The sequence below is a fragment of the Dasypus novemcinctus genome, chromosome 2, assembly GCF_030445035.2.
Source record: "Dasypus novemcinctus isolate mDasNov1 chromosome 2, mDasNov1.1.hap2, whole genome shotgun sequence".
NCBI lineage: Eukaryota > Metazoa > Chordata > Mammalia > Cingulata > Dasypodidae > Dasypus > Dasypus novemcinctus.
This window is the reverse complement of record NC_080674.1, coordinates 87410623-87435822: the sequence shown is the minus strand read 5'-3', so window position 1 is coordinate 87435822 and position 25200 is coordinate 87410623. Positions and strand designations below refer to the sequence as shown.

Here is a 25200-nt window from a genome sequence, read left to right as displayed (position 1 = left end):
AGATCTGTGGTGTGAAACCTCATTCATCACTGGCTATAAATATCCCTGATTGACCCTCAATAAACGAGATTTGATCAGAATCCTGTCTTGTCTCCATTCTTTGTGTCTCTTGTCCCTTTTCATTCCCATTCCCTCCCTCAGGTCCTGGTTCTACTGATCCGCGGGTCGGGTCATATAAGAAAACAAATGTTTAGTTAGATTCAAGAAGCAGAGGGTGGGAAACAGAGACAAAGAGAAAACAATAGACAGTATCAGGAATAAAAACTTGTGAGCAGAGAGACTAAATGACCAATTTTTTATTGGTGAATGTTTTAATATAAAAATGGAAAATTTCTAGCAAATATTACAAAACTTTGTCAAAATAAAGTGAAAAACAGCTTTGTCTTTAATCAACTAATAAAGAAACTGGAGCAACAGTTTTGGAAGACTGCCAGCCAATATTCAAGAACAGATTAGTTCAGCCATACTAAGAAGCGATTCAGAGAATAGAAAAATGATAAACTGCCTGCTCTCACTATTTATATGAGGACATTATAACTGTGATACTAGAACTACCTAAGGAATGTTGGAGCAAGCCTGTCTCACTTATAAATGTAGCTGAAAATATTTATGCCAAAGAAAACAGACAGCAATAAAAAAAGTCCTGCTTTATATAAAAGTTAATATACAAGGGTCACATTGCATTTATCCTAAAAATTCAAGGAAAGTCTATTATTAGAAAATCTGTAACTGCTATTTATTAGAATAACAGATTTAAAATACAGTTATATATTGCATCTACATTACACAGATGTGTAAGTTACACGGAGAGATACACATATATAAAATGGGAGAGAGGTTATCCAGTAGAAGCTATGGCTATTGGCAATAAAGAAGAGCAAGGAGAGAAATAAATACCCCTACTTCTCTTTCCACTCAGTGTGTGGTGGATTTCATTGCCAGAGGACAAAGTTTCTGAGCAAGGCAGTGAAAAGAGATCAGCTTTCTAGACACAAGTAGGGAAGGACTAAAGAATGACATAGTGAGATAAATGGAGAATTACTCATACACTGAAAACTTCATCACTCAGTCTTCAATCTTATCATTTATTTGAATCAACGTTCAACAAATATTTTCTGAAAGGATGGTCAATATTTTTTCCTGGCCAGATAGTCTCAGTTACAGCTACTCAACTCTACCACGCAGCTAAACACAGTCATTCAGTCATACTCACACCTAGAACCTAAACAGCAATATCATTACAATTAGTACTCATTATATAAGGTAACAGAGGGAGTTAAGGGTAGATGAAAGAAATTAATATTTTATTAATAATTATGTTATTAATAAATTTCCACCTTCCAATTTCACATACCCATTAGCCTCCTCTATAGCATCTGTTTGTCAGGGCTTTCAATTTGACGGGTTGATCAAATCAATTATTACCATGAAATCCTTCTTTCATTAGGTTTTTACAGTTTCCTATGGACTATTATAACTGGACCAGAGAGTATAAGAGGAATCTTCATGAATCTTCAAGTTTCCAGGTAGTTATTCTTGCATGCATTGTGTTTCAGGAATCCAATTCTTCAGATGATAAGGGGACTTCATTATCTATTTAGAGAACAGATGAGGGATCTTCCAAATAGCTTCGGCATTCCCATCTCTGACCTGCTTTTTGGGATTCCCTGGGGAAAGGTTCTTTCCCCTGTCATCCTTTTAAATGACCAGAGATTCTTCTGGAGTTAACTGAGAGGAAGATTCATGCTATACACATAAGACCATATTGCAAAGTTCTTCTTCAAATGAATTTATCCATAAGTGACCTCATGCCCAAGGATTTTACTAGTTTTATTCATACCGTGTCTGTTTTACCTTATGTCAGGAAATTAAGAGAAGTGAATTACCGCAATAAAGTCTTGAAAGAAAGTGTTTCACTGTGGGATTATTTTATTCACATTAACATCTCAGAGTTCAAATCTATGGCAGTATTTTCCACTGTCATCTACAGTCTTTGGGGAAATAGCATTACAAAGATTTTCAGTAAATGGCACTTTTGCTGGCCCTCTCATTAATGCATTTCATGATGTTTTGATGTAGGAAGAATTCAGAGAACACTACATGAATAGTTGGAGGATAATTTATTAGGAAGAGTAGAAATATTCCAACATTTTTGATTTCTGATTCTCAGAACTCCTTTTTCTACAAGATGACAGGAAGCTCACTGGCTTAGAGACAGTGCTTCTAAAATGCTTTCATGTGTACAAATCTCCAGGGGATATTGTTCAAATGCAATTTATAATTCAGTAAATCTAGAATGAGACCTGAGATTCTGCATTTCTAAAGTTCCCAGATGATTCTCCCAGGTGGTTTTCTCATCATACATGGAATTGCAAGACTTCAGGCCACTAAAAAGTCCTGTCTTTAATTAATGCTTCTAGCAGATTGTCAACACCACACCCAAAACATTGCAACCCTAATCACCAGTGAACTCTTGTCATTAGATTTGACCCAATACATTCTTATGCTTTGTATTTAGTGGTTCTCTTATAATCTATCCCCATTTTTGTTTCTAAGAAACTTGCTGATATATTTAGGCAATACCCTACAACTTCTATTTTGTGTCTTCTCCTAGAAAGAGCCCAGCATTTTTCCTTCTGAGCCATGTTGAAATCTAAATCTTTAAAGGAGCTTGAATCAGTGAGAGATGGTGAAAAAATAGAATCTCCTTTTGAGGTAGGTCAGTTTGGGTTGTTTCCTACAAGAAAAGTCTGTTTCTCTAGGAAAGGACGGGAATGGTTGCTTTCACTGGCAAAGAAATTTCAAGGGAATTTGGGATGTCAAAGATCTCAGCTTTGACTAAGGCCTGTTCAAATGTCCCTATTCCAGTTCTCAAAGTCTCATTTCTGTAAAAACAGCCTACTTTTCTTAGCATGTTCTCCATTAGGACTGCACATTAAACTGACTTAAGATCTTTGTAATCTTTATAATCATGCTTTGGGTTAGATCTTTAGGTTTATCTGCTCTGCCCTTTAGGTATTTCTATAAGGTTACAAAAATCTTTCTGATTCTTGGCTTGTGCCATGAGTTGGAAATTCAAGGCTTTAAATTCAGCTTTTTCTTTAGGTATACTCTTAAGGTCAGACGGGAAGTTCATCCGCAAAATCTTTGTAATCATCAGTTCTCTTTATCACCACAGAACACCACATGCTATAGTCATTTGAAGCTTTGCTTCCTGTCTGCATATCATCCCATGATGATTGTCATAATTTCAGTGATTTGATTTTACTTAATACTACAGATTACTTGCATCATATTTCCTACCAAAAATGAAGTTAACCAAGAGCTTATCAAATATTTGAACAACAAATCTCAGACTCTCATATTGTAACTGGGACAATTTTCCCCTCAACATTATACTTCTTTGCTTCTTCAAAGTTAACCTGTAGTGTGATCCCAGTTCACATTCTTGTAGCATAAATGTATTGAACCAAAGAACTCAAATCCAATATTAATTCAAGCACTATATAATTAACCACACCACTATACTAGCTATCCATTGTTTTTTGATAACCTACATTATTTATGTTCTATAATTACTATTCTAATTTGGGTAATCTTTCATAAATACAAAGATGATCCAAAAAAAATGCTTTTGGCAGAAAGTGTTAAATTAAGAATGATTTATAACAAAATAAATAGACAGTAAAAATGTTAAAAGTTACATAATAAATTATAAAATTTTAATACTATTGGGCTTGCTTTAAAAAGCTGTATAAAAATGTACACTGGTTACATATGAACTACAAGAATGAAAAATCATTTAAATATAGTAATATGCAAATATATGCAAATCTAACTTTAGATTATAGAAATATGGATATTGTTTTATTTCCATATCTATTGTTCATTAATAGTCCAAAGAGAGAATAATTCAGAGGTAGCTTTGAGAACTCTAGCTGTATTTAATTGGTTCTCCTTTAATTAACCTTGCTCAGCAAATTTTCCTTTCTCAGAGTTTCTAAGGTTATAGAAATGCCATTGACTTATATCTTACAAAAGTGTTAAATCATGAATTCCTCTTCTCTAAATCCACTCAAATTCCAATTCATTTTAATAATCCATGAAGCTGCAAATGCACTAGATAATTGTTTCTCTCAAGATAGCAAAGGTTACAGGTCATTCCCTCCAGGTCATAATTGAAACAACTATACCAAAATATTGGAAGCCAAAACAATTAGTGAAATAATTCTGTCTTGTCTGCATTGTTTCTTGTGCTCTGACTCATGTTTGCCTGTGTTTGGGTAATTAATGTTAAAATAAATACACTTTTAGTGATTTCCTAAATAGTAACGGATTTTTACTGTGATGGAAAGAGCACAACATTCCAGAGAAATCAAAGGAGTGTAGAACATGCACCTTATTTTCCTTGATGGCATCAACAAATATTGCAAAGCTTGGTGGGTAGTTAATACAATTATCTTGTAACTAAAGATGATTCCTCCAAGTAATAATAGATAAAGTCATCTGAGTTTGGACATTTTCTGTAATTGTTTTACCAAGGACATATGCAACTGCCGGCAGTGACAACAAAAGGAGTGTTTTAATTCCAGCTGGCCAGGTCCTTTGTACCACAGCTATACAAAGTGGATGAAAAAGGTGTACTTCCAAAAGCTATACCCTTTGGGAAAATTTTTCCCTCAACACTTCTTTCAAGTGAGTACATATCTATCATTTCCATCATTCCCTCATCCTTTTTATTTTTTTATTTTTTCGGTTTGCACATAGATAATGATCCAACTCACCACAGTTAGATAAACACCCTTCCCTCAACTCATATATTAACAGACATATGGGACATCTCCTGCACTACTTCAAAGCCAGCTGTATCATTTCTAACTTAAATGGATCGATGCTGGGCCCAACTGAATTTATGCCTTGTTTGGTACAATGAGATCTAGTCCTTAATGGGCAATTCTAAATTTATGCCCACTTGGTTCTTCATGGTCAAATGTTCCATTCAGACTGGGCCCAATAACACAACAAAAACTTTTTCTGTTTAGATAAACTTGATTTAAACCTGAAATACAGGGATCTGTGCTGTGACTCTAGTATTGGGGTTTGCCATAAATGCCACAATGCATCAATTCTCACTATTGACTACTCCAATACAATATAGTTGCTGATTCTTATGGTTCAAATGGCAAGACTTGGGATACAGATCCTGGTCATAGAATCATTTTTCTCTCAAGAACATACTCAAAAGGACAGCCTTTCATGTTACTCATTATATGTGCAAGAACAGTTATTTTATGAATATTTTATGCTGCTTCCAAAATCTGAAAATACCCAAAATCTTTTATACTTTTTTCTCTGAAGAAGCAGATGAAGATGCAGCAAATTATCTTTTGCTTTGGAATTGGTGTTCTAGTTTCTTTTGTCCACTGGACCATGAAAGCCTTCAGTAAAGTGACTAATCCTTGAATCTTTGTAACATTAATTTCCATCCTGTCAGAGTACACGTAGTTCACTCCCAGCTTGTCAGGAATCCCTTGATTATCTTGCTAGATTAGCATAGTGTGATGGATATAACGGATCAAGGTGACAGTCTTTTGGATGTCTAGATAGTATGTATGCCTTTGAACTACATCATGAAAGAGTTAGGTAGAAGGTAGAGTTAACATAGCTCTGAGACAAGAGTGTTAATGTGTATTTTTTTATTTTTAAATTTTTATTCTAGTAACACATATACAAACATTTCCCTTTTTAACCACATTCACATAATTCAGTGCTGTTAATTGTATTAACAATGTTGTGCTTCTATCACCACCATCCATTTCCAAAATTTTCCAATTAACCCAAATAGAAATTCTGTACAAATTAAGTATTAACTCCCAATTTGCTTCCCACCCAGTCCAGAGTAAATTATATTCTAGATTCTAGCTTTATGGGTTTACTTATACTAATTATTTAATATCAGTGAGATCGTACAATATTTGTCCTATTCCATGTTGTCACATGAATCAGAAGTTCATTCTTTTAAATACTACATAATGTTCCATTGAATGTATATACTGCATATTGTTTATCCATTCATCATTTGGTGCACACTTGGGTTGCTTCCATCTTTTGGTAATTGTGAATAATGTGACTATGAACTTTGGTATGCAAATATTTGTTTGAGTCCCTACTTTCAATTCTTTGGGGTTTATACCTAATAATGGGATTGTCTGGTCATATGGTCATTCTATACTTAGTTGTTTTTTTTTTTTTTTTTTTGAGGTAGCTGTAATTTTTTAAATTAATTTATTGAAGTATGTCACACATACATAAACATACATAAACAATAAGTGTGTAATAATAGTTGTGAACTTACAAAACAAACATATATAACATCATACAGGACTCTCATAATTCACCCTACCACCAATAACTTGCATTGTTGTTGAACCTTTCTAACTAATGATTAAAGAGCATTGTCAAAATATTACTACTAACCAAAATATTTTTCCTCTGACCATCCCTATTATTATCTTTACATCATTTACATATGATCATATATAAACAATTAAGTGTATAGTAAAAGTTGTGAACTTACAAAACAAGCATACATAACATCATATATCAACCCTCTACCAACACCTTGCATTGTCATGAGGTGTTTTTAGAAATTATGAAAGAATATTGTCAAAATCTTACTACTATTCATAATCCTCATCATATATTGGGTGTGTTTTCCCCCCAACCCACCCTATCATCATATTTTGACAGAAATTGTAAACTTATCTAAAATAATCATGTGCATATGCAGAATTCCCAAACAACACCCCTCTATCAACACACCACATAATGTGGATGGAAAGAAGCCAGTCCCCACCAGCACTGGAATTTTCAGTCCGCCCGGCATCCCCTCATGCCAGGCGCGGAGTTAAGATGAGGCTTCTCTTACTGACTTGGACAGATTCAAACTTTAGCTGTTCTCAGGATTAAAGTTTAGCCCACTGAATTTACTCATTAGTAGCTAAAATTGGTGCCCAATCGCCTCTTCTCCCTGTTTTGGGAAGTGAAGTTTCAATTCCAGCCACAGAACAGCTCCCAAGGCCGCTTGTGCCTCCAGTGGAGGATGGGCACAGGCCTCTGGCGTGGAGCGCTCTACTTACTAGTCTTCTCTGCAGGTGGGCAGTCTCCTTCTTCCACTCCTCCAAGTATTTTGCTGGATGCTCTTCTTAATGTGTATTTTTGCCTGCTGCATACAAGAATGTTTTCTGATGTTTTGCTAAGGTAATTTCTCAGCCTTGTATTCATCCATTCTTGCTTTTAAAATGTATATTATATATGGTGATCAATATCCTTTTTTGCTGCCCATTTATTTTTTCACTAGGGAAACTCTTTGTGGATCAAGTACCCTTGTCTTCCATTCCAAACTTCCTGGTCATTATGATAATTGTGAGTCCCTGGCTTTTTTATATTAAGTATTGTTATCGGATGTCAATTGGTCCAGGGCTTATAATCTCCATTGTATTAATAAGTGAAATCTGCAACAGCCTCTTCTACCACCAGACTGCCACAGAAAGCCACTGCTCACGATCTTAGAGATGCTGGTGCCCCTCTTACTAGCATTTTCCTAACAGTTTGGTGACTGGTAAATCCTCTGGATGGTCCTATGAAACAAATTCTTTGGTGGCACATTTGGCCTTATATCAAAAAACTTGCTTCCTGGAATCTTTTGATCCTTACCTCTATCTGATATTTTAACTTTGCATAGTGTGGGGCATTGTGTTTTCCATGCTTATAAAAGCCAACCTAGCTTCAAGTTGTCATCATCCTCTGGATTTCTTGCCAGAATGTTTAAATCCTGTATCCTGATAAAATGTCCTTCTTCCATTTTCAATATCATCTTCTAGTTCCATGATAAAACACCCTCAAAATCCAGTAATGAGAACATTTTCTTGGCGCCTTCTGCCACATATGGGCTGTTTCTTACAGTTCCTTTCAGGTATGTTACCTTTATTCCCTTTTAAGAATTAGCACATGCTGGGCTGAGTTTTGCAGTGACAAAACTGTAGTTACTGACATGGAGAAGAGGTGGCACAGATCCTTTGGGGGACACTTTTTGCAATGCAGGGCAGATATATTTATGTAAATCTTGCATATCCCCCTCTAAAGTAACTTCAGTATAAATGCTAACAAAACTATCCTATCATACCTGAATTTAAGTACTCATATAATACAAACTGCCAATAATTTTCAATATTATTCTAATATTAGTTGAAACCATATTAATGCATTTTTCTCTCTTTATATTCTCTTTCAATATGAAACTATGCACTGTTTTTGTTTAGCTTGTTTATTTCAACATTAAGCAAATGCCATAAATAGGCACCTAATAATCATAAGTAAATTCTGAACAGAATGAATACAACAATGCTAAAGAGTTCTGTTGTAATAACACTGATTCAATACTCTTGTGTGGTCTATAATCTTTTATTGACCTACTTGCAACTAATCATTTGTAGTGAGTAATCCAGTAATACAAATTAGTGAACATGTCCAAGTAAGAATTACTGACAAAATATTGACGTAGAATACCTCTTGTTCTACATATAGAATAAATTTCCCTTTCAATTCTACCCACTACTTCCCACAACAAATGTGTAAAGAATTTACTCTATAAAAACTCAATATATATGATTACAGTCTGATAGGGAATTCATTAAGTAACAGCATGTAAGATTTTTTAAAATTTAAAAATGGATAGAAGGTTAAATATTTCAGGAAAATCTCTCTTTTATTTTCCCAACATAGCTCAAAGTTCTCACACATATTTATTTATTCACTAGAATAAGACTTGGATAGTTGGATGTCTTCTATAGATATTTGGTGTGAAGTTAGATTTCCATACAGAGACCATTTACATTGATGTTTGGCATACTGAATCATAGTCTCCTACTGTTCTAGATGCCTCAAAAAAGAGCTAAGGGATTTAGCCCAGTTCAATTTCAACAAGTTGATAACTTTTCCCTTGCACTCAGTTATCTTGAATCACAGTTCACTCTGTTGTGTGCTATGTCATTCCACATTTCACTTTGTTTATGCAAAACCCAGATTAGGTTTAATGCTTTCTGGCCTGTGCAAGCTAGATGGGTCACACAATACTAGATGGAATTAATGATCACTTAAGCAGGATTCAGCTCTAATTTATGGTGAAGTATTGGTGCATGTGATCTCTGACTGCATGCTAAAGTTAGTTTCTCAGGAAATCAAAATAAACCAAACATGTCAGGTAAGGTAAAGGTGCACCCAGAGAACAATGAAACAAGATACTCCTGTATCTTTTCTTTTTATGAAATATTCAAATTATTGAATCAAATATGAGACTTTTATGATTAATTTAACATGGAACATTGAAAATTGGCACCTAGATTTTTGTGTTTGCAAAACCTAAATCTGTAAGGAAACAGGATTAGAGAATTAGATGTGAGCAAATAATAATTAGAAAATAATAATAATAAATTTTGCTTGGCCTATTGTTTTTTTAGGTGTGTATTCTTATGAAATTATTTTACACTCCATAATACATTCCTGAGCAAATGTAATGAACAGACTTTGGTTTTGTTTAGTACTGCAACAACTTTATGCATATTTCTCTTTTGTTACAGAAAAGAAAGGAAGAAATTAAAAGGATTATTACTGGTAAATGTACTAATGGCTGCTAAAAAGTTCTTACATAAAAATTAACCTTGGGAAGCAGATGAGGTTCAAGTGACTGGGCTTCCATCTACCATTTAGGAGGTCTAGGGTTTGATTTCCAGAGCCTCCTGGTACAGGGGAGCTGGCCCATGCTGCAAGCTGGCCTGCACAGAGAGCTAGCCCAAGAAGAGAGCTGATGCTACAAGATGATGCAACAAAAAAGAGACACAGAGGAGAGACAATGAGAGACACAACAAACCAGGGAGCTGAGGTGACTCAAGGGATTGAGTTTCTCCTTCCCACATTGGAAGGTCCCAGGATCAGTTCCCAGTGCCTCCTGAAGAGAGGAAAAGCAGACACAGAAAATCACACAGCAAATGGAGACAGAAAGCAGATAGCAAGTGTAAGTGGCAGGTGGGGGGATAAATAAATTTTTAAAAATTTATTTAAAAAAAATAAAGTTAACCTCATGTGATAAGGAGAAATATAAATAAAATCAAAATGTCAAAGAAATTGCCAAAATGTTATGAATTAAAATTTCTAAGATTTACAATATCCAACAATTTTTGTTCTGAAGAGTAAAAAGTATCCATCACTGGCCTCCCTATAGTGTTTTTTCCTTCATGGGTAGGGACCAATCCTCATCCTAAACAATTGATTTCCTTATTATATCAAACATGATGGAGAAGCCAAAGAAGATAATCTTTCATCTTAAGCATCATTTTTAATTGTCTATATAATTTCCTAGAACTGTGATTCTCTCCCTTTTAATTCTGTAATGGGACATCCCATAAGTGAGTCAATGTATGCACAAACAATGCATTTCCAAAGCTTTAATATTATTTATTTTTTATTAGAGAAATTGGAAGTTTGCAAAGAATCATTCAGAAAATACAGAACTCCCACCTTACACACACACTTTTCTCTATTATCAACATTTTGCATTAGCTTGGTAAATTTGTTATAATTGATCATGCAATATTATTAATACTATGATTATACTATTAACTATAGTTCATAGTTTACCCAAGGGTTCGTTTTTTGTTTTATATAGTCCTATGGTATTTATTTTTCAAAAAGTATTCTACTAACATATATACAACTTAAAATTGCTCCTTTTAATCTCATTCAAATATACAATTCTTTGGTGTCAAATACATTCAAAGTGTCATGCCACTGTAAACACCATCCATTACCAACGCTTCCAATAACCCAAAGAGAAACTCTGTACCAATTGAGAATAAAATCCCCTTTTCTTATCCCTACTCTGGATTCTGATAACCTGTATGCTATTTTTTGACTCTATGAATTATTCTAATTATTTCATCTTTTTGAGATTCTACTTCAATATTTGTCCTTTTGTATCAGGACTATTGCATTTAACATGATGTCTTCAAGGTTCATCCATGTAGTTGTGTGTATCAGAACTTCATTTTATGACTGAATAATATTTCACTGTATGCATATTTCACATTTTGTTTATCCATTCTTTTGTTGGTGAACACTTGGGTTCCTTCTGATTTTGGCAATTGAGAGTAATGTCAATATGAACAAAGGTATACAAATGCCTGTTCAAGACCTTGCTTTCAGTTCTTTTGAATAATGTACCTAGAAGAGGAATTGCTGGATCATATGGTAATTCTATGCTTAACATTCTGGGGAACCATCAAACTGTTTTACATAGCAGCTTCATCTTTTTACATTCCTTCCAACAATGAATGAGTACTCCTATTTTTCCACATCATATCCAACATTTATTTTCCTATTTTTTTTTATAATAGCCACCCTGGTGAGTATGAAATGGTATCTCCGAGGCTCTACTTTGCATCTGTCTAATGGCTAATGGTGTTATTTGACTACTGGTGTCTTTTATTTGGAGACATGTCTATTCAAGTCTGTTGTACAATTTTAAATTGGGTTGTTTGTCTTTTTGTTGTTGAGTTGCATTATTTGTTTATATATTCTGGATATGAATGCTTTTTTTTTTTTAAGATTTATTTTTTCATTTAATTCCACCCCCTCCCCGGGTTGTCTGTTCTCTATGTCTATTTGCTGTGTCTTGTTTCTTTGTCCACTTTTGTTGTCGTCAGCGGCAGGGGAAGTGTGGGCGGCACCATTTCTGGGCAGGCTGCACTTTCTTTCCCGCTGGGCGGCTCTCCTTACAGGGTGCACTCCTTGCGCGTGGGGCTTCCCTACGTGGGGGACACCCCTGCGTGGCATGGCACTCCTTGCGCGCATCAGCGCTGCGCATGGCCAGCTCCACACGGGTCAAGGAGGCCGGGGGTTTGAACCGCGGACCTCCCATGTGGTAGACGGACACCATAACCACTGGGCCAAGTCCGTTTCCCCGTGGATATGAATGCTTTATCAGTTATATATTTCCAAATATTTCCCCCCAATTTGTAGATTGTCTTTTTACTTTCATTTTGAAGTCCTTTAATAAAATAAAATGTTTAATTCTGATGAAGTCCCATTTATCTACTTCTCCTTTTGTTGCTTGTGTTTCTGGTGTAAAGTCTTATAATCATTACCTAACACAAGATCCTGAAGATGTTTCTCTGTGTTATTTCTGGGAGTTTTAGAGTTCTGGTTTATATATTTAGGTCTTTGATACATTTAGGGTTAGTTTTTTTAATATAGTGTGAGGTAGGGATCCAACATCATTTCTTTGCTTATGGACAACCAGTTTTCCCAGCACCGTTTCTTCAAGAGACAATTCTTTCCCCATTGAAAGGACTTGTCTTCCTGGTCAACAATCAGTTGGCCATAGATGAGGGTTTATTTCTGAACTCTTCATTTGGTTTCATTGATCTATCTTCTCTTGTGCCAGTTTCACACTGTTTTGATCATTGAACCTTAGTAATAAGATTTAAAGCATGAAAGTACAAGTCCTTGGTATTTGGATTTTTCTTCAATATGGTTTTGATTATTCAGGGCCAATTACCCAAAAATATAAATTTTATGATTGGCTTTTTAAATTCTTCAGAGAAGGCTGTTGGACTTTGGATTGGGATTGCATTGAATCTGTAAATCATTTGGGGAAGAACTGACATCATAACAATGTGCAGTATTCCAATCCATGAACACAGACTATTCTTGAATTTATTTAAATCTTCTTTGATTTCTTTTAGCAATGATCTGTGCTTCTTGTGGGTGAATCCTTTACATCTTTGGTTATACTTATTCCTAGACACTGGATTCTTTTTGCTGTAATTATAAATGGAAATTTTTCTTGATTTCCTTTTTAAAATTGTTGATTAATAGTGTATAGAAATGTTACTGATTTTTGCATGTTGATCTAGTCCATCACTTTCCTGAAATCATTTATTAGCTCTAGCAAGTTTGTTATGAATTTTTCAGGATTTTCTATATATAGGATCATAATATGAAATAGGATAAGCCTTACTCCTTTCCAACTTGGAGGATTTACATTTCTTTCTCTTGCCTAATTTCTCTGGCTAGAAATTCTAATATAATGTGTTGAGTAACAGTGGTGAAAGTGGGTATCCATTATCTCCTGATCTTCACCATTGATTATGATGTTATCTGTCGGTTTTTCGAATATGCCTTTAATCATGTTAAGGAAGTTTCCCTCTATTCCTAGTTTTTTAATTGTTTTTATCCAGAAGGGATGTCAGGTTTTGTCAAATGCATTTTCTGTATCAATTGAGATGATGCAGTGCTTGTTTTCTTTATTATTTTAATGTGTATTTAATAATGATTTTCTTATATTGAACCACCCTTGCATATCTGAGATTAATTCCACTGATGATGTATAATTTTTTAATGTGCTGTTTGTTTCACTTTGCTAGTATTTTGTTGAGGATATTTGTATCTATATTTATAATGGATATTGTTCTGTATTAGACATTGTAATTCTGATATGAATTTCCCTAATCACTAATGATGTTGAATATTTTTTCATGTGTTTCTTTTGCCACTTGTATTTCTTCTTTAGACAAATGTTTATTTAAGTATTTTGCCCATTTTTTAACTGGGTCATTTGTCTTTTTATTTTTGACTTCTATGATCTCTTTATATAACATGCATTTTAATCCCTTATCAGATATATGATTTCCAAATATTTTCTTCCTTTGAGTCAGCAGCCCTTTTACCCTTTTGACAAAGTCCTGTGAGGAACAAAGGTGTTTAATTTTGAGGAAGTCCCTTTTATCTATTTAATATATTATTATTATTACATTTTGGGTGTAAGATCCAAGAAACCACCATGCAGTGACCATGGTCATAGAGGGATATTTAAGATGCTTCACTACATTTCTAGTAGTTTTATAGTCTTCGCTTTTATATTTAAGTCTTTGATCCATTTTGGCTGATTCTGTTGTTGGAGGGAGTAAGGTAGTGTTTCTCTTTCATTCTTTTGTTTATGGATATTCAGTTCTCCCAGTACCATTTGTTGAAGAGACTTTTGGTCCCATTTACATGGACTTGATAGGTTTGTCAAAAACCTGTTGGCCACAGAGGTAAGAGTTTATTTCTGGACTCTCAATTCTATCCCACTGACCTATTGTCTATCTTAATGCCAATACCATGCTCTTTTGACCATTGTAATTTTGTAATATGTTTTAAAGTCAGGCAATGAAATTTCTCCCATATCACTCTTCTTTTTTTAGAATGATGTTGGCTATTTGAGTGCACATTCCCTTCCAAATAAATTTGGTAATGTCCTTTTCTATTTTGGTAAATTAGGTTGTTGAAATTTTGATTGGTATTGCATTGAATCTATAAATCAGTTTGGGTAGGATACTTATCTTCACAATATTTAGTCTTCCAATAAATTAATATGGAATATTTTTCCATTTGTTTAGGTCTTTATTGATTTCTTTGAGTATTGTTTTGTAGTTTCTGAATATAGGTCCTGCACTTACTTGGTTAAATTGATTCCTAGGTATTTGAGACTTTTTGTAGCTATTGTAAATGGAATTTTTCCCCGATTTCCTCCTCAGATTGTTCAATACTAGTGTACAGAAATGTTATTGATTTTGCCTGTTGATCTTGTATCGTGTCACTATGCTGAATTCATTTATTAGTTCAAGTAGCTTTGTCATAGACATTTCAGAATTTTCTAAATATAAGATCATATCTGTGAGAATAGTGAGAGTTTAACTTCCTCTTTTCCAATTTGTATGCATTTTAATATTATTATTATTGTTGTTGTTATTATTACTATTTTGTCTAATTGCTCTAGCTGGAACTTCTAGCACAATGCTGAAGAACAGTGGTAACACTGGACATCATTGTCTTGTTCCCAATTTTAGGGGGAAAGCATTCAAATTTTCCCCATTAAGTATGAACTTGGCTGTGGGTTTTTCATACATGCCCTTTATCATATTGAGAAATTTTCCTTCTATTTCTATCTTTCAATGATTTTATCAAGAAAGGATGCTAGATTTTGTCAAATGCCCTGTCTGCATTGATCAAGATGATCATGTGTTTTTCCCTTTGTTAATGTGGTGTATTACATTAATTGATTTTCTTGTGTTGAACCATCCTTGCATACCAGGAATAAATTCCACCTGGTCATGTTGTATAATTCTTTTGAATTGTGATTTGATTCTATTTACAAATATTTTGCTGAGAATTTTTGTTATCTATGTTCTTTAGAGAGATTAGTTTGTAATTTTCTTTTCTTGTAGTATCTTTATCTGGCTCAGGTATTAGAGTGATGTTGGTTTCATAAAATGTGCTGGGTAATTTTCCCTCCTGTTCAATACTTTTAGAAGAGTTTAAATAGAATTGGCATTAATTCTTCTTGAAATGCTTGGTAAAATTCACCTGTGAAGCCATCTGGTCTTGGACTTTTCTTTGTTGGGAGATTTTTGGTGACTGAGTCAATCTCTGTAAATGTAATTGTTTATTAAGTTCTTGTATTTCTCATATAGCATCTGTGTACATTTTTTGTGCATTTCTAGGATTTTGTTCATTTCATCTACATTGTTTAGTTTGTTGGCATACAGTTTCTCGTAATATCTTCTTATGATCCTTTTTATTCCTGTGGGGTCAGTCTTAACTTTCCCCTTTTCATATTTGATTTTATTGGGATCTTCTATCTTTTTTTCTTTGTTAGTCTAGTTAAGGGTTTGTTAATTTTATTGATCTTCTCAAAGAACTAGGTTCTGGTTTAGTTGAATTTATCTATTGTTGTTTTGTGTTCTCAACTTTATTTCTGCTATGATCTTTACTATTTCTTTCCTTTTGTTTGATTTGTGAATGACTTGCTGTTCATTTTCTAGTTTGACCAGTTGTTCTATTAGATCTTTGATTTTAGCTCTTTCTTCTTTTTTAATATAGGCATTTAGGGCTATAAATTTCCATCTCAGCACCACCTTTGCTGTATCCCATAAATTATGATATATTTTGTTCTCATTTTCCTTCATTTCCATATATTTACTAATTTCACCTATAATATCTTCTTTGATCCAATGATTGTTAAAGAGTGTGTTGTTCAGTCTCCACACATTTGCAAATTTTCCCTTTCCCCATCTGTTATTGATTTTCAGTTTCATTCCATTATGACCTGAGAAGATGCTGTGTATAATTTCAATTTTTTATATTTATTGAGACCTGCCCTTTGACATAACATGTAGTCTATCCTGGAGAAAGATTCATGGGCACTTGAGAAGCATGTATAACCTGTTGTTTTGGATGTAACATTCTGTGTATATCTGTTAGCTATAGCTCATTTTTAATATTTTTTAGTTTCTCTGTTTCCTTGTTAATCTTCTGTCTGGTTGTAATATCTAATGATGTGAGTTGTTATTGTAGAGCTCTCTATTTCTCCCTTCAGCTTTGTCAGAGTTTGCTCCATATATTTTTGTGTACCCTGGTTAGGTGCATAAAACATTTATGACTATTATTTCTTCCTGATGGACTGTCACTTTAATAATACGTAATCACCTTCTGTACCTCTTGTAACTATTTTTGCATTTAAAGTTGGTTTTCTATGATATTACTATAGCTTCCCCTGAACTTTTCTGGTTACTGTTTACATGGAATATTTTTTTCCAACCTTTCACTTTCAGCTGATTTGTGTCCCTCAGTGTAGACTAAGTCTCATGTAGGCAGCATTAGGGATGGCTCATTTTTCAAAATAAATTGTTAGTCTTTATGGTCTTGGCTCTTATATGTAGATCTTTGACACATCTTAAGTTAGTTTGTATAGGGCATGAGGTGGTGATCCTCTCTCATTCTTTTGGATATGGTTATCCAGGCTCCCAGCACCATTTGTTGAAGAGGTCATTCTGTCCCAGCTGAGTGGGCTTAGTGGGCTTATTGAGTAACAGTTGACCATATATGTGAGTACCTGTACCATGACTATCAATTTGGGTCCAGTGGTCAGTATGTCTATCTTTTTGCCAGTACCATGCAGTTTTGATCACTGTAGCTTTCTTTGTAGTATGCTTTAAAGTCAGGTAGCATGATTCCTCCATTTTTTTAAAAATATGTTTTTGGCTATTTCGGGCCCCTTGCCCTTCCAAATAAATTTCATAATTAGCTTTTCCAATTAGGTAAAAATACTGTTGTAATTTTAATTGTGATTTTGTTAAATCTGTAAATCAATTTTGGTAAGACAGATATCTTATGGTGTTTAGTCTTCCAATCCATGTACCATGAATATACTTCCTTTGTTTAGGTATTCTTTGATTTCCTTTAATAGTGTTGTGTTTATTCTGTGTACAAGACCTTTATTCTTTTAATTAAGTTTATTCCTAGATATTTGATTCTTTTTGTAGTTATTGTAAATGGAATTTTTTTCTTGATTTCTTACTCAGATTGCTCATTATTGGTGTACAGAAATACTACTGATTTTTGCATGTTAATCTTAGATCCTGCCACTTTACTGAACTCTTTTACTGGTTCTAGAAGCTTTCCTGTGTATTTCTCAGGGTTTTGTAAGTATAGGATCATGTCATCTGCAAATAGTAACATTTTTACTTCTTCCTTTCCATTTGGATGCCTTATATTTCTTTTTCTTGCCTAAGTGCTCAAGCAAGTGCTTCTAATACAATGTTAAATAAGAGCAGTGACCATGGTCATAGAGGGATCTTAGAGGGAAAGGCTTTAGCATTTCACTATTGAATATGATGTTAGCTGATGTTTTTTTATATATACACTTTATTGTGTTGAGGAGGTCTCCTTCTATTCCTATCTTTTGAAGTGTTTTTATCAAGAAAGGAAATTGTATTTTGTTTGTATCTCTATTGGAGCATTTTTGCTTCATTAGAGATAATAAAGTGATTTTTTTCTTTCAATCTATTAATGTCGCATATTATTTTGACTGATTTTCTTGTGCTGATCCATCCTTGCATATGAGTGATGAAATGCACTTGATCATGGTGTATATTTCATTTGATGTATTGTTGGATATGATTAGCAAATGTTTTATTGAGGATTTTAGCATCCGGTTTCAATAGAGAGTTTTGTCTGTAGTTTTCTTTTCTTGTGGTGTCTTTATTGGCTTTGGTGTTACGGTGATGTTAGGCAATGTCCCCTCCACTTCTATTTTTTGGAAGAGTTTAAGCAGGATTGGTATGAGTTCTTTTGGAATGATTGGTAGTGTTCACCTGTGAAGCCATCTGCATAACTTAGATGTAAAGAACACATTTCTAGAAACACACAAGCAGCCTACATTATTGAAAGAAGAAATTCATGATCTCAATAGACCAATCAGAAGTAAAAAGATTGAATTAGTCATGAAAAACCTCCCACCTAAGAAATGCCTTACCATTTTTAAAGCTTTGTCTTCTTAATTCAACACTCACCCTGTTACTGCAACCCTTTAACTTTGTTCTCAAGATCTGAGGTAGCAGTACCTCCCAAGTTTTGCTCATTGTTCAAAGATTCTATGGAACAATTGCATCCTGGAGCACTTTTCACTGCCATCTTGGACTATATTTTGTTTTTGATATTTTGAATTTTATAATTTCCCCATTTGCTCTCTAAGTAATGTTTTACATCAGCCTTAACAACTGTGTCTGCTAAATAATATGAACCAAGGTTATATATAATTCTTGGGCATTTAGCTAAACAGCACCATTTTCCTTTTGTGGATCCTGAATATACCAACACATTCTGGCACTATGTTTATGGAGTGTGCCTTAGATATCTCCCTCAGTGCAAACTACTTGTTAATTGAAAAATACTGACTATTAACTGTGACTTTGTAGAAACAACCAAAGTCCCTACTGAAGAGATAGCTGTCATTCTTATTTCCTAAACAAAAGGTCAAGGTTTACCTGCCAAAAAGGGATTTTAGTGATGTCAGCAAAGCTCTTGCTGAGACAGAGAGAAAGAGAAAGTGAGAGAGAAAGAGTACTATGCACAGAGACTGATGAATACACAGAGAAGAAAATCTAAAGACAGACATAGAGATTGAAATAGCTTTTAAAATAAAGAAAAGGCTAAGAGGGTCAAATGCCATGCATTTGTATTAGAATCAAATATTATAGTAGAATGTAGTTATATGTGATTCCCAGGAACAGTAAACCTGAACATGGGAATACTCTGAAAACTCCCCTGTTAGTCTGGCTATCAGCCCTCTGCGAATAAATATCAACTCTGTTTCGTCAGTTTTAATTGGTGTTTTTGTGACAATTAAAGGTTTTATTTAACATAACATGAGAAAATATAAACTGTGAATTGTTGAATCAATTGCATAGAAACTTCAACTATTGTGTTTAGATATTTAACAACTACATGTATAATTTTTAAGTCATATATATTTCTATTAATTTTCAAATATTTCTTACCATGAATTGGGGAAACCTCTAGTAATAAGTAGACTGGTATTGTATGAATTTCTATTTCCTCATTGTCTAGGTTTGGCTGGCCCTTTTTTATAGATTCATGCTACTTTTGTTCCATGCTTGTCAGATAGTTTGAAAATATCAATTTAACTTAATCCAATTGATAAGTCACAATTAATAAACTTATGCTTGCAAAAATCAAAGTTCAAAGTTCTAATAGAAAATTGAAGTCAAGGAGTACAGAGGATAGGTTTCAAGCATTTAGTGCATTTTCTGTCCACTTACCACCCTTCCCACTCTCAAACACACACATGCACATAGATATATTTATTCTTCCACCCATAAAAGATGAAATATTCCCCTTAGTAGAAATAATTAGAAACATGGACAAATTACTTGCAATATTATTTTCAGACTTTGGATAACAAGTAGTGTGGGGATGTCATCTCTGAAAGAAAGGAAGCAAACACAGAAAGATCAACAATTTAGGTTGCAGCAGCAGGGAAACATCAACAACAAAGGAACCCGACAGTCTCTCTGAGTTAAGGACACATAGGCCTGAGTTTGGGAAGGTTAAGTTTTGCTAGGTAGGGTACAGAGAGGAGAAGCTGCAGAGACAGAGATCCAGAAATCTGTCTTTCCTGGAGTATGAATCTGCTCGTTTGAAAGGGAACTCCTCTGAAACAGGATAAGACAAATGGAAAGTTGTAGACCAGACAGTTCCCAGAGTTCACACAGGTTGGAAATAATTTTTTTCTCACCAGCCAGAGTGAAGAGGCTCAGAATAAATGAGGCATGAGTACAGTCCTCAGACGTATCATGTCTTAATGCTGGGGTTAGAATATAGGCCACTTTGTTCCCACTTCAAAAAAAATTTTGCGATGTAAACCTCAAAAGGATCAAACTGTTTAACTATCGCCTAGCTCATTGACAGAAAACAAATCCAACACTTGAAACAAATACAACAAATTCCCACTCACAGAAATGTTAAATCACAGCATCTTACCTCTAATAAAAAACCACTAGCCATGGAAAGAAACCGGAAAATCCCAAGTCAGGAAAAATATAACCCTTTAAAAAGAAATAACAAAGAAGACAAAATTAGTAGTCAAGAACATTAAACCAGTTATTTCAAATCTTATAAACAAGACATAAATAAATTTATTTAAAATTAGTTTATGAATAGATAAATATGATTTATAAATAAGCATAATGATAAAAAAAATTGAAGATAAGAAAAAGTTCCAAATGTACTTCAGGAGGTGAAAGTATATAACATCTGAAATTTAAAAAAATACTTGATGTGATTAAGATCAGGCACAATACTGCATAAGACATGATCAGTAAATTTGAGGAAATAGCAATAGAAATAATCCAAAGTAAAGTAAAAGGAGAAAAAAAGAAGACTGAAAAGGATAAACAAAAATTCCTCTCAATAACCTGTTGGAAAAGATCAAGTAGTCTATTATACCTGGAGTCCCAGAAGAATTGGAGGGGAAAAAGAAAAAATTATCACTTGAAGAAATAATACCAGGCAATTTTCTAAATTTGATGAAAGCAGACCCAAGAACCCCAAAGAATCCTAGGTAGAACAATCAAAGAAAAAACATTCTAGGACAATGCCATAATCAAATTGCTGAAAATCACTGGTAAAGAGAAAAGTTTATAGGCAGCCAAAGTAAATAAGACTTTATCTCTACAGGATCAAAGGTGAGAAAAACATGAACTTTTTGTCAGAAACCTTATAGGCCAGGAAGCATTAAAAATATTTTTAAGTGTTAAAGGACAAAAAAAAAAAAAATGAACCTATAATTCCATGCTTTGTGAAAATATCTTTCAAACGTAAAATGAAAACATTTTCAGATATTTAAAAAGTTAAGATAATTAATGCCAGCCAAATTGCCTTACATTTTTTTGAAGAATTTTTTTCAGGCAAAAGAAAAATGATAGCTGATGGGAAGTTGTACCATCTATACAATTCTTTTGAGGGCCAATATCTTTCCGATTCACACATATTTTCAGCCTTATTCTCCCCCGGAAAATTTTTTTTGGAGTTGTTAAAAGTTCTGTCCATCTTTTCCATCTTTCAGCAGCCTCTTGTGAAAGGGCAGAAATTCTTATAGGTTGAGCAGCCATTTCTCCGGGTTTCTGTCTTTCCCTAGATCATGATCCAGTAATAGCTCTCTATGTCTTCAACCTGATTTTTTTTTAGATTCTTAGTTGTAATCAATTTCAAAGAGTGATTCACATTACATAATTTGTCATAATTTGAAATTATTTTTCAAATATTTTTATTAATCAGTAGTGTGCCAATAAAACTAAAATATTTACAATTAAGGAAAACAAAATAGCATCCTGCTTCTCACTTCTCTTTTTGTCTCTATCTGAAGAGACAACTTCTTTTAAATACTTGCATGGTTTTTACTGTCATATTTGCAAATTGCAGGCTTTCATTCGATATTAATTTTAGACATTTTGCTGTTGGCATCACATTATAACCTCTACTATAACCTTTTTAATTTCTTACTTCCCATTGCACAATTGCAGCAATTTCATAGTGATAGTTATGACGATATTATTCAATGTGGAGTCAGGCATTATATTTCCTTCTGTTTCTTACCTATTGTTTTCTAGTTAATAAAGGTTTTATCACCTATATTCCTATACTCCTCAACCTGCCATTGAGAGCTTTTTCCTAATATACTTTGTCCTCAAATTCCAAAGTGGTCTTGTTTCTTTTCAGGTTCACTGCAGTGTTGTCCTCTTGGAAATTCCTTTCATCACTGCTCACATTAGATTTTCTTTATCTTAGATCTGATGACTTGCTCTTTCTTTATTTTATCCATCATTGTAAGCAAAAAAACCTCTCTGGTATGTTAAAAGAAAAACCGTGCATGATGTAAAATGTTTGATATAGAACAAATCTGAAAAAATGCCTTAAAAGGAAAAATAAAACAAATGAATGAACAAAAATCTTATATATATATATATATAGAGAGAGAGAGAGAGAGATGTTGACATGGAAAGATTAAACCTGATGTCCCCTCAGATTTTTAAGTTAACAAACATCATCTACTTCTGCTGTTGAGAAACTATTTCATCTTCTATGTCCTGCCATCTCTGATTCTCTCTTACTGGAAATTTTCCTGCTACTGTGAAATCTCATGATAATATGATAAAATTTTGTTGTTGTTGTTTTTTTAATAAATTCATTGATAAGATACTCAATGGTCTATTTCAACTTGATTTCTTATGTTCATAATTCTGGGAGATTGTCTTTTATTATTTATTTGATTTATTCCCAGGTTTTTCTAGTCTCAGTTTTTGGAATTCTTATTAATGAAGTAAAGGAAACTGTAGGGTCTATATTTTTTTATTGTTCATCTCTTCATTTTTCCCCCATATTCTTATATTCTAATAATCTCCTAGAATTTTGATGATGGTGAGTATGGCTGTCCAAACATACTTAAAATTGAAATATTAAGTGATTGGAAGTTGTGCATACACTTGTGATATTTATTAAATGGTGGGTTTTCCCAGGGCGTGTGCTGATAGGAAAATTGCTATTTCTTTCTTTGGAATGGGGATAAATGTCACAATGCATATATATTTCCTTTGCCTGATCAGATTCTCCAAAAAAGAACCTGTGGATTTTTCCTATGGTAAGTGGATTTTGGCAGCAGTGGAAGAGGAAGTTGGTGAGGATGAGGGTGAGATAAGACTTTGAGGCATAATCCTAACCCCACAGTGCTCTTGGAGATATGTTGCAGAAGGAGGCTGACTGGTTACCATGCACTTAGTAAACTGAGTTTAATTAGTTTCTCTGTGTTCACTCAAGCTCATTTTCCGGTTCTTTTTTGTGCATGATTTCCCTAAATCTGATAGTTTGCAGTAAAGTAAATTCCTTGTCTCTCTTCAGAAAGGAGGAGAGAGGGTTTATCACTATGTGAAATGTGGGAGAGGATTTGAGAGTCTGTTAGCTTTTAGACCTTCCTACAATATCTCGGGATCCTCCCATCCATCACAATGACAGGTGGTGCTCGTAATTCTTGAGTCTTATTAGTTGTGTTGCCCATTTCATGGACTTACTTCTGCATTTTGTAAAACTTAATATTAAACTTTCTTAAATCTGGTTATTTCTCTAGATGCTTTCAACCTTCCTAAAACTCTGTTGAAAGCTGTGACAGTAATTTCTCACTTCTTGTGTTAAAATGTGTTTTTTATTTCTTACTCTCTTTAAATCCAATCAATTTAAATTTAAAGGCATTTCAAGTTCTTTACATTTCATTAAAAGTCATATATAATTCTATTTATCTTTATCCAAACCTAAATCATTAAGTTTTATTTCTTTCTTTGCTGCTCTCCATTGAGCATAACTTACTGTTCTGTTATACATTTGAGTGTTAATTATTTGTAAATACATTTCAAAACACCTTTCAGTAATGAGACTTTGGCTGGTGTCCCATTCCTAATAAAAGCATTACATTTTGAGTAATTTATTAACAGAACAATTTAGTGCAGTGAAGCAAAACTAATTCACCTGTTGGAGAGAATAATTAAAACGTTTATATGAATTATACTCAATCTATGCTTAAGAAAAGTTCGGAGTGATGTAATGAGTATAATTATTAAAAGGAAAGAAACTTCTTTTATAATGATATAAAATTTTTAAATACAAATGATGGTAATAGATTACAAGAAAAGAAACTAATATAGGAAAAAATAACCCCTATCAATTTCATCTATCAGACTCTGAAAATAGTTTTTTCCTGGAAATAACAATATCCCAGTAATCCCATGTCCTTCATTACAGAGAAGTCAAGAGCAGGGCCAAATACATTCTAAAAATATAGGGTTACATATTTTAGAATTTTGTTAAAACTTTATGTTATGTTTCAACTTTCATATTATTTAAGGGAAAATGGTTTGATTTGATAAAACTATGAACTTATAAAATTTGTAAAGTGATGGATAGACCCTTTTATTTCAACCTGAAACTAGAGTTCTCTTCATAATTAAACATATTGAGTAAAAATTCAATTTCAATGATTTCAATATGCCACTCATCCTAAAGCAAACTTCATTTATTATATGTCAAAACCACTATAAATGTGTGATATTAAGAGTGCAGCACCTTCATGAATGATTCATTGTTTGGTATATTAACTTGTGAAAGGAAAATTAGAGCTATAATTCTTCTCTATCTAACTTGAAATTTATTTTTGTATAAGGAAAAGATAAATGACTCTTTTTATGTGTCAAATATATTAAAGAATGATGAACAATCAAATCAAATCAGCCTAAAATGGTAAAAAAAGTTTCAAAAGCAATTTCTAGTATTTCCTTTGCCCCCAAATATGCTTTTTGTTCTTTTAGAATGTATATTTTATTTTATTTTTACTTTATGTAATATCTTTTTTAAAATTAAAGTTAATAGATCACAAGGAATGTTACATTAAAAAACATAAGAGGTTCCATATAACCCACTCCCCACCCCCACCACATCATTTTTGTAAATTGTATTTTTTTGAAAATGTATACTTCACAAAAAAAAGTTACATTAAAAAATATAAGAGGTTCCTATGTACTCCCCACTCCCCCACCACATTCCTCCCACCCCAACAACCTCCCTCATCATAGTGGCACACTCATCGCACTCGGTGAACACATTTTGGGGCACTGCTGCACTACACAGATAATAGTTTACCAGACTCCATTCCACATAAAGGAATATTCTGTACTCTTATATATTAATAGAAATTTTCTA

The 25200-nt window shown here is 33.6% G+C and overlaps 1 long non-coding RNA gene across 1 annotated transcript in view; it reads right to left on the bottom strand.

Moving 5' to 3' along the window:
* Nucleotides 1-21074, bottom strand: part of LOC131273274 (uncharacterized) — a 98169-nt gene extending 77095 nt beyond the window's left edge. The window contains exons 1-2 of the long non-coding RNA XR_009180443.2: nucleotides 20905-21074; nucleotides 20440-20504 (exon numbers count right to left, since the gene is read on the bottom strand). This is a non-coding gene — a long non-coding RNA (uncharacterized lncRNA). The remainder of the gene's footprint in view (nucleotides 1-20439; nucleotides 20505-20904) is intronic.
* Nucleotides 21075-25200: the final 4126 nt, after the last annotated feature.